Source organism: Ranitomeya imitator, chromosome 2, assembly GCF_032444005.1.
Source record: "Ranitomeya imitator isolate aRanImi1 chromosome 2, aRanImi1.pri, whole genome shotgun sequence".
NCBI classification, from domain to species: domain Eukaryota; kingdom Metazoa; phylum Chordata; class Amphibia; order Anura; family Dendrobatidae; genus Ranitomeya; species Ranitomeya imitator.
This window is the reverse complement of record NC_091283.1, coordinates 617,167,236-617,173,235: the sequence shown is the minus strand read 5'-3', so window position 1 is coordinate 617,173,235 and position 6,000 is coordinate 617,167,236.

Below are 6,000 nucleotides of genomic sequence, written 5' to 3'. Positions count from 1 at the left end.
CGAGAGTCGGAAGACCGAAGCAATGGCAAGGAAACCTGGGGAACACCTTGGAGTGTAACACACCATCTCTCTCCACCCCATTCCCCATTTTTTAGGCCTAATGCAGCCTACTTTCCGACACCTACTAAACGAGAGCATGAAGATCGAAGCTCAGGAAAGGCAACCTGGGGAACACCTTGGAGTGTAACACACCATCTCTCTCCACCCCATACCCATTTTGTAGGCCTAATGCTGTGTACTTTTCTACAACTACTAAACGAGAGTCGGAAGACCGAAGCAATGGCAAGGAAACCTGGGGAACACCTTGGAGTGTAACACACCATCTCTCTCCACCCCATACCCAATTTGTAGGCCTAATGCAGCCTACTTTCCGACACCTACTAAACGAGAGCATGAAGATCGAAGCTCAGGAAAGGCAACCTGGGGAACACCTTGGAGTGTAACACACCATCTCTCTCCACCCCATACCCATTTTGTAGGCCTAATGCTGTGTACTTTTCCACCAACTACTAAACGAGAGCCGGAAGATCGAAGCTCATGAAAGGCAACCCGGGGAACACCTTGGAGTGTAACACAACCTCTCTCTACACCACGAAAGGGCTGATTCTTAGGAAGGAAGGCTGTTGTAAATAAGCATTGCGCGTCCGAGGGTGATTATATTCTTATTCGGTATCTACTCACCCTCGGACGCGCCATGCTTCTTGATTTGTAATTAATGTTTATTTGCAATGTGCTTTTGACTTACTCAATTATTTTTTTAATTATTGATTTTATTAAATTAATAGTTTAACATCTTATTGGAAATAATTTAAAGGAGACGCGACAGGACAACACTCGGTGGATGCCATATCTGTGTTAACAACTCCAAAAAACTTTCAGTTAACTTCTTGCAGGAGAAAGAAATTGTAGCTGTTGGACCTTTGTAGTACAGTTCCAGATATTTGTTGTGTGTTTGTTTTGATTGTTAAAATGTCTGCATTTGAGATCTCAACACGATCTTATTTTTTATAATCAAATTAATTTTTTAAATATTTTATTAGGTTGGTTCAAGGGGTACACGGGCCGCAGTAGACAGGTCAGTGGAGGCCTAGTGGAAGGAGGGACCGCAGATGCGCCACTGTTTCACCCATACACAATTAGTAGGCCTAATGCAGCGTAGTTTCCAACAGCTACTAAACGAGAGCCGGAAGATCGAAGCTCAGGAAAGGCAACCTGGGGAACACCTTGGAGTGTAACACAACCTCTCTCTACACCACGGAAGGGCTGATTCTTAGGATGGAAGGCTGTTGTAAATAAGCATTGCGCGTCCGAGGGTGATTATATTCTTATTCGGTATCTACTCACCCTCGGACGCGCCATGCTTCTTGATTTGTAATTAATGTTTATTTGCAATGTGCTTTTGACTTACTCAATTATTTTTTTAATTATTGATTTTATTAAATTAATAGTTTAACATCTTATTGGAAATAATTTAAAGGAGACGCGACAGGACAACACTCGGTGGATGCCATATCTGTGTTAACAACTCCAAAAAACTTTCAGTTAACTTCTTGCAGGAGAAAGAAATTGTAGCTGTTGGACCTTTGTAGTACAGTTCCAGATATTTGTTGTGTGTTTGTTTTGATTGTTAAAATGTCTGCATTTGAGATCTCAACACGATCTTATTTTTTATAATCAAATTAATTTTTTTTATATTTAATGATGTTGGTTCAAGGGGTACACGGGCAGCAATAGACAGGTCAGTGGAGGCCTAGTGGAAGGAGTGACGGCAAACAGGCATCAAAGGCCTAACATTGGGCTGGCTGTAGGCAAGTTAAAATTGGTTCCAGGGGAACACGGCCATCAGTGGCCTGGTCAGTGTAGTTGTAGTTGAAAGAACGGGACGCAGACAGGCTTCGAAGGCCTAACATAACAAACTTGGGCTGGCTGTAGGCACTTTTAAATTTGTTCCAGGGGTACATGGGCAGCAGTGTATGGTCAGTGGAAGTCTAGTGGAAGGAGTGACCGCAGACAGGCTTCCAAGGCCTAACATAACAAACTTGGGCTGGCTGTAGGCACTTTTAAATTGGTTCCAGGGGTACACGGGCAGCAGTGGTCTGGTCTGTGGAAGTCTAGTGGAAGGAGTGACCGCAGACAGGCTTCGAAGGCCTAACATAACAAACTTGGGCTGGCTGTAGGCACTTTTAAATTGGTTCCAGGGGTACACGGGCAGCAGTGGTCTGGTCAGTGGAAGTCTAGTGGAAGGAGTGACCGCAGACAGGCTTCCAAGGCCTAACATAACAAACTTGGGCTGGCTGTAGGCACTTTTAAATTGGTTCCAGGGGTACACGGGCAGCAGTGGTCTGGTCTGTGGAAGTCTAGTGGAAGGAGTGACCGCAGACAGGCTTCCAAGGCCTAACATAACAAACTTGGGCTGGCTGTAGGCACTTTTAAATTGGTTCCAGGGGTACACGGGCAGCAGTGGTCTGGTCTGTGGAAGTCTAGTGGAAGGAGTGACCGCAGACAGGCTTCGAAGGCCTAACATAACAAACTTGGGCTGGCTGTAGGCACTTTTAAATTGGTTCCAGGGGTACACGGGCAGCAGTGGTCTGGTCTGTGGAAGTCTAGTGGAAGGAGTGACCGCAGACAGGCTTCCAAGGCCTAACATAACAAACTTGGGCTGGCTGTAGGCACTTTTAAATTGGTTCCAGGGGTACACGGGCAGCAGTGGTCTGGTCAGTGGAAGTCTAGTGGAAGGAGTGACCGCAGACAGGCTTCCAAGGCCTAACATAACAAACTTGGGCTGGCTGTAGGCACTTTTAAATTGGTTCCAGGGGTACACGGGCAGCAGTGGTCTGGTCTGTGGAAGTCTAGTGGAAGGAGTGACCGCAGACAGGCTTCCAAGGCCTAACATAACAAACTTGGGCTGGCTGTAGGCACTTTTAAATTGGTTCCAGGGGTACACGGGCAGCAGTGGTCTGGTCTGTGGAAGTCTAGTGGAAGGAGTGACCGCAGACAGGCTTCGAAGGCCTAACATAACAAACTTGGGCTGGCTGTAGGCACTTTTAAATTGGTTCCAGGGGTACACGGGCAGCAGTGGTCTGGTCAGTGGAAGTCTAGTGGAAGGAGTGACCGCAGACAGGCTTCCAAGGCCTAACATAACAAACTTGGGCTGGCTGTAGGCACTTTTAAATTGGTTCCAGGGGTACACGGGCAGCAGTGGTCTGGTCAGTGGAAGTCTAGTGGAAGGAGTGACCGCAGACAGGCTTCCAAGGCCTAACATAACAAACTTGGGCTGGCTGTAGGCACTTTTAAATTGGTTCCAGGGGTACACGGGCAGCAGTGGTCTGGTCTGTGGAAGTCTAGTGGAAGGAGTGACCGCAGACAGGCTTCCAAGGCCTAACATAACAAACTTGGGCTGGCTGTAGGCACTTTTAAATTGGTTCCAGGGGTACACGGGCAGCAGTGGTCTGGTCTGTGGAAGTCTAGTGGAAGGAGTGACCGCAGACAGGCTTCGAAGGCCTAACATAACAAACTTGGGCTGGCTGTAGGCACTTTTAAATTGGTTCCAGGGGTACACGGGCAGCAGTGGTCTGGTCAGTGGAAGTCTAGTGGAAGGAGTGACCGCAGACAGGCTTCCAAGGCCTAACATAACAAACTTGGGCTGGCTGTAGGCACTTTTAAATTGGTTCCAGGGGTACACGGGCAGCAGTGGTCTGGTCTGTGGAAGTCTAGTGGAAGGAGTGACCGCAGACAGGCTTCGAAGGCCTAACATAACAAACTTGGGCTGGCTGTAGGCACTTTTAAATTGGTTCCAGGGGTACACGGGCAGCAGTGGTCTGGTCAGTGGAAGTCTAGTGGAAGGAGTGACCGCAGACAGGCTTCCAAGGCCTAACATAACAAACTTGGGCTGGCTGTAGGCACTTTTAAATTGGTTCCAGGGGTACACGGGCAGCAGTGGTCTGGTCTGTGGAAGTCTAGTGGAAGGAGTGACCGCAGACAGGCTTCGAAGGCCTAACATAACAAACTTGGGCTGGCTGTAGGCACTTTTAAATTGGTTCCAGGGGTACACGGGCAGCAGTGGTCTGGTCAGTGGAAGTCTAGTGGAAGGAGTGACCGCAGACAGGCTTCCAAGGCCTAACATAACAAACTTGGGCTGGCTGTAGGCACTTTTAAATTGGTTCCAGGGGTACACGGGCAGCAGTGGTCTGGTCAGTGGAAGTCTAGTGGAAGGAGTGACCGCAGACAGGCTTCCAAGGCCTAACATAACAAACTTGGGCTGGCTGTAGGCACTTTTAAATTGGTTGCAGGGGTACACGGGCAGCAGTGGTCTGGTCAGTGGAAGTCTAGTGGAAGGAGTGACCGCAGACAGGCTTCGAAGGCCTAACATAACAAAATTGGGCTGGCTGTAGGCACTTTAAATTGGTTCCAGGGGTACATGGGCAGCAGTGTATGGTCAGTGGAAGTCTAGTGGAAGGAGTGACGGCAGACAGTCTTCGAAGGCCTAACATAACAAAATTGGGCTGACTGTAGGCACTTTTAAATTGGTTCCAGGGTAACACGGCCAGCAGTGGCCTGGTCAGTGTAGTAGTTGTAGAAAGATGGGACCGCAGACAGGCTTCGAAGGCCTAACATAACAAAAATGTCAAAACAATGGTATTGTCAGTGCCAGGCATTGAAGGATGTCAGCGCCTAGACTACACATTGGTGAAGCTGTGAGAGATAATTTTGCTAGTGGTAGAGCACTGTTTGAGCTGGGGGGGGGAACTGTCTTGTGGCCGGCGTTACAGGCACAGGGCCCCTCATATTACAACGGTGTGTCTGACGTTGGGTGCGCACCACCACCGCCAGAGACACTTTATTGTACTATGAGGGACCCAGTGGCAGTGCCGTCGACCAAAAGCGGCCACACCCACCTCTTCAGACAAACAGCACTCTCAAGGGTCCAAGCGCAAAGTGGCGATAGCACGGCCCCGTGTGGGGAGTTTGGCCATTTCGTGAGGTGGAAACATGTCGTATGCTGGACAATCAGGTGAAGAAAATTACGAGATTGGAAAAGTCATTCAGAATAGTCCACAGGCAAGACCTTTTCATAGGAAAGCTAGGTGTCAGCCGGGCAGGGTGGGGCAAAAGATTTTGAAATCCAGTTGTGGTTCATTTTAATGAAGGTTAGATCATCTACATTTTGGGTAGCCAGACGAGTCCTTTTTTCTGTTAGTATTGAACCTGCAGCACTGAATACTCTTTCTGATAGGACACTAGCTGCCGGGCAAGCAAGCTCCTGCAATGCATATTCTGCCAATTCTGGCCAGGTGTCTAATTTGGATGCCCAGTAATCAAATGGGAATGACGGTTGAGGGAGAACGTCGATAAGGGATGAAAAATAGTTTGTAACCATACTGGACAAATGTTGTCTCCTGTCACTTTGAATTGATGCTGCAGTACCTGTCCTGTCTGCGGTCATAGAAAAATCACTCCACAACCTGGTCAGAAAACCCCTCTGGCCAACGCCACTTCTGATTTCTGCCCCTCTAACACCTCTGGTCTGCTGGCCCCTGGAGCTCGTGTGAGAACGATCACGGGCGCTGTGTGCAGGGAATGCCAGAAGCAAACGGTCAACAAGAGTTGATTGTTTTGTTGCTAATATTAGTTCCAAGTTCTCATGTGGCATAATATTTTGCAATTTGCCTTTATAGCGAGGATCAAGGAGGCAGGCCAACCAGTAATCGTCATCGTTCATCATTTTTGTAATGCGTGTGTCCCTTTTGAGGATACGCAAGGCATAATCCGCCATGTGGGCCAAAGTTCCCGTTGTCAAATCTGCGGTTGTGCTTGGTTGAGGGGCAGTTGCAGGCAAATCTACGTCACTTGTGTCCCTCAAAAAACAAGAACCCGGCCTTGCCACGCCACCAATTTCCCGTGCCCCCGGGAAAGCTTCCTCATTAAAAATATACTCATCCCCATCATCCTCCTCATCCTCCACCTCCTCTTCGCCCGGTACCTCGTCATGTACACTGCCCT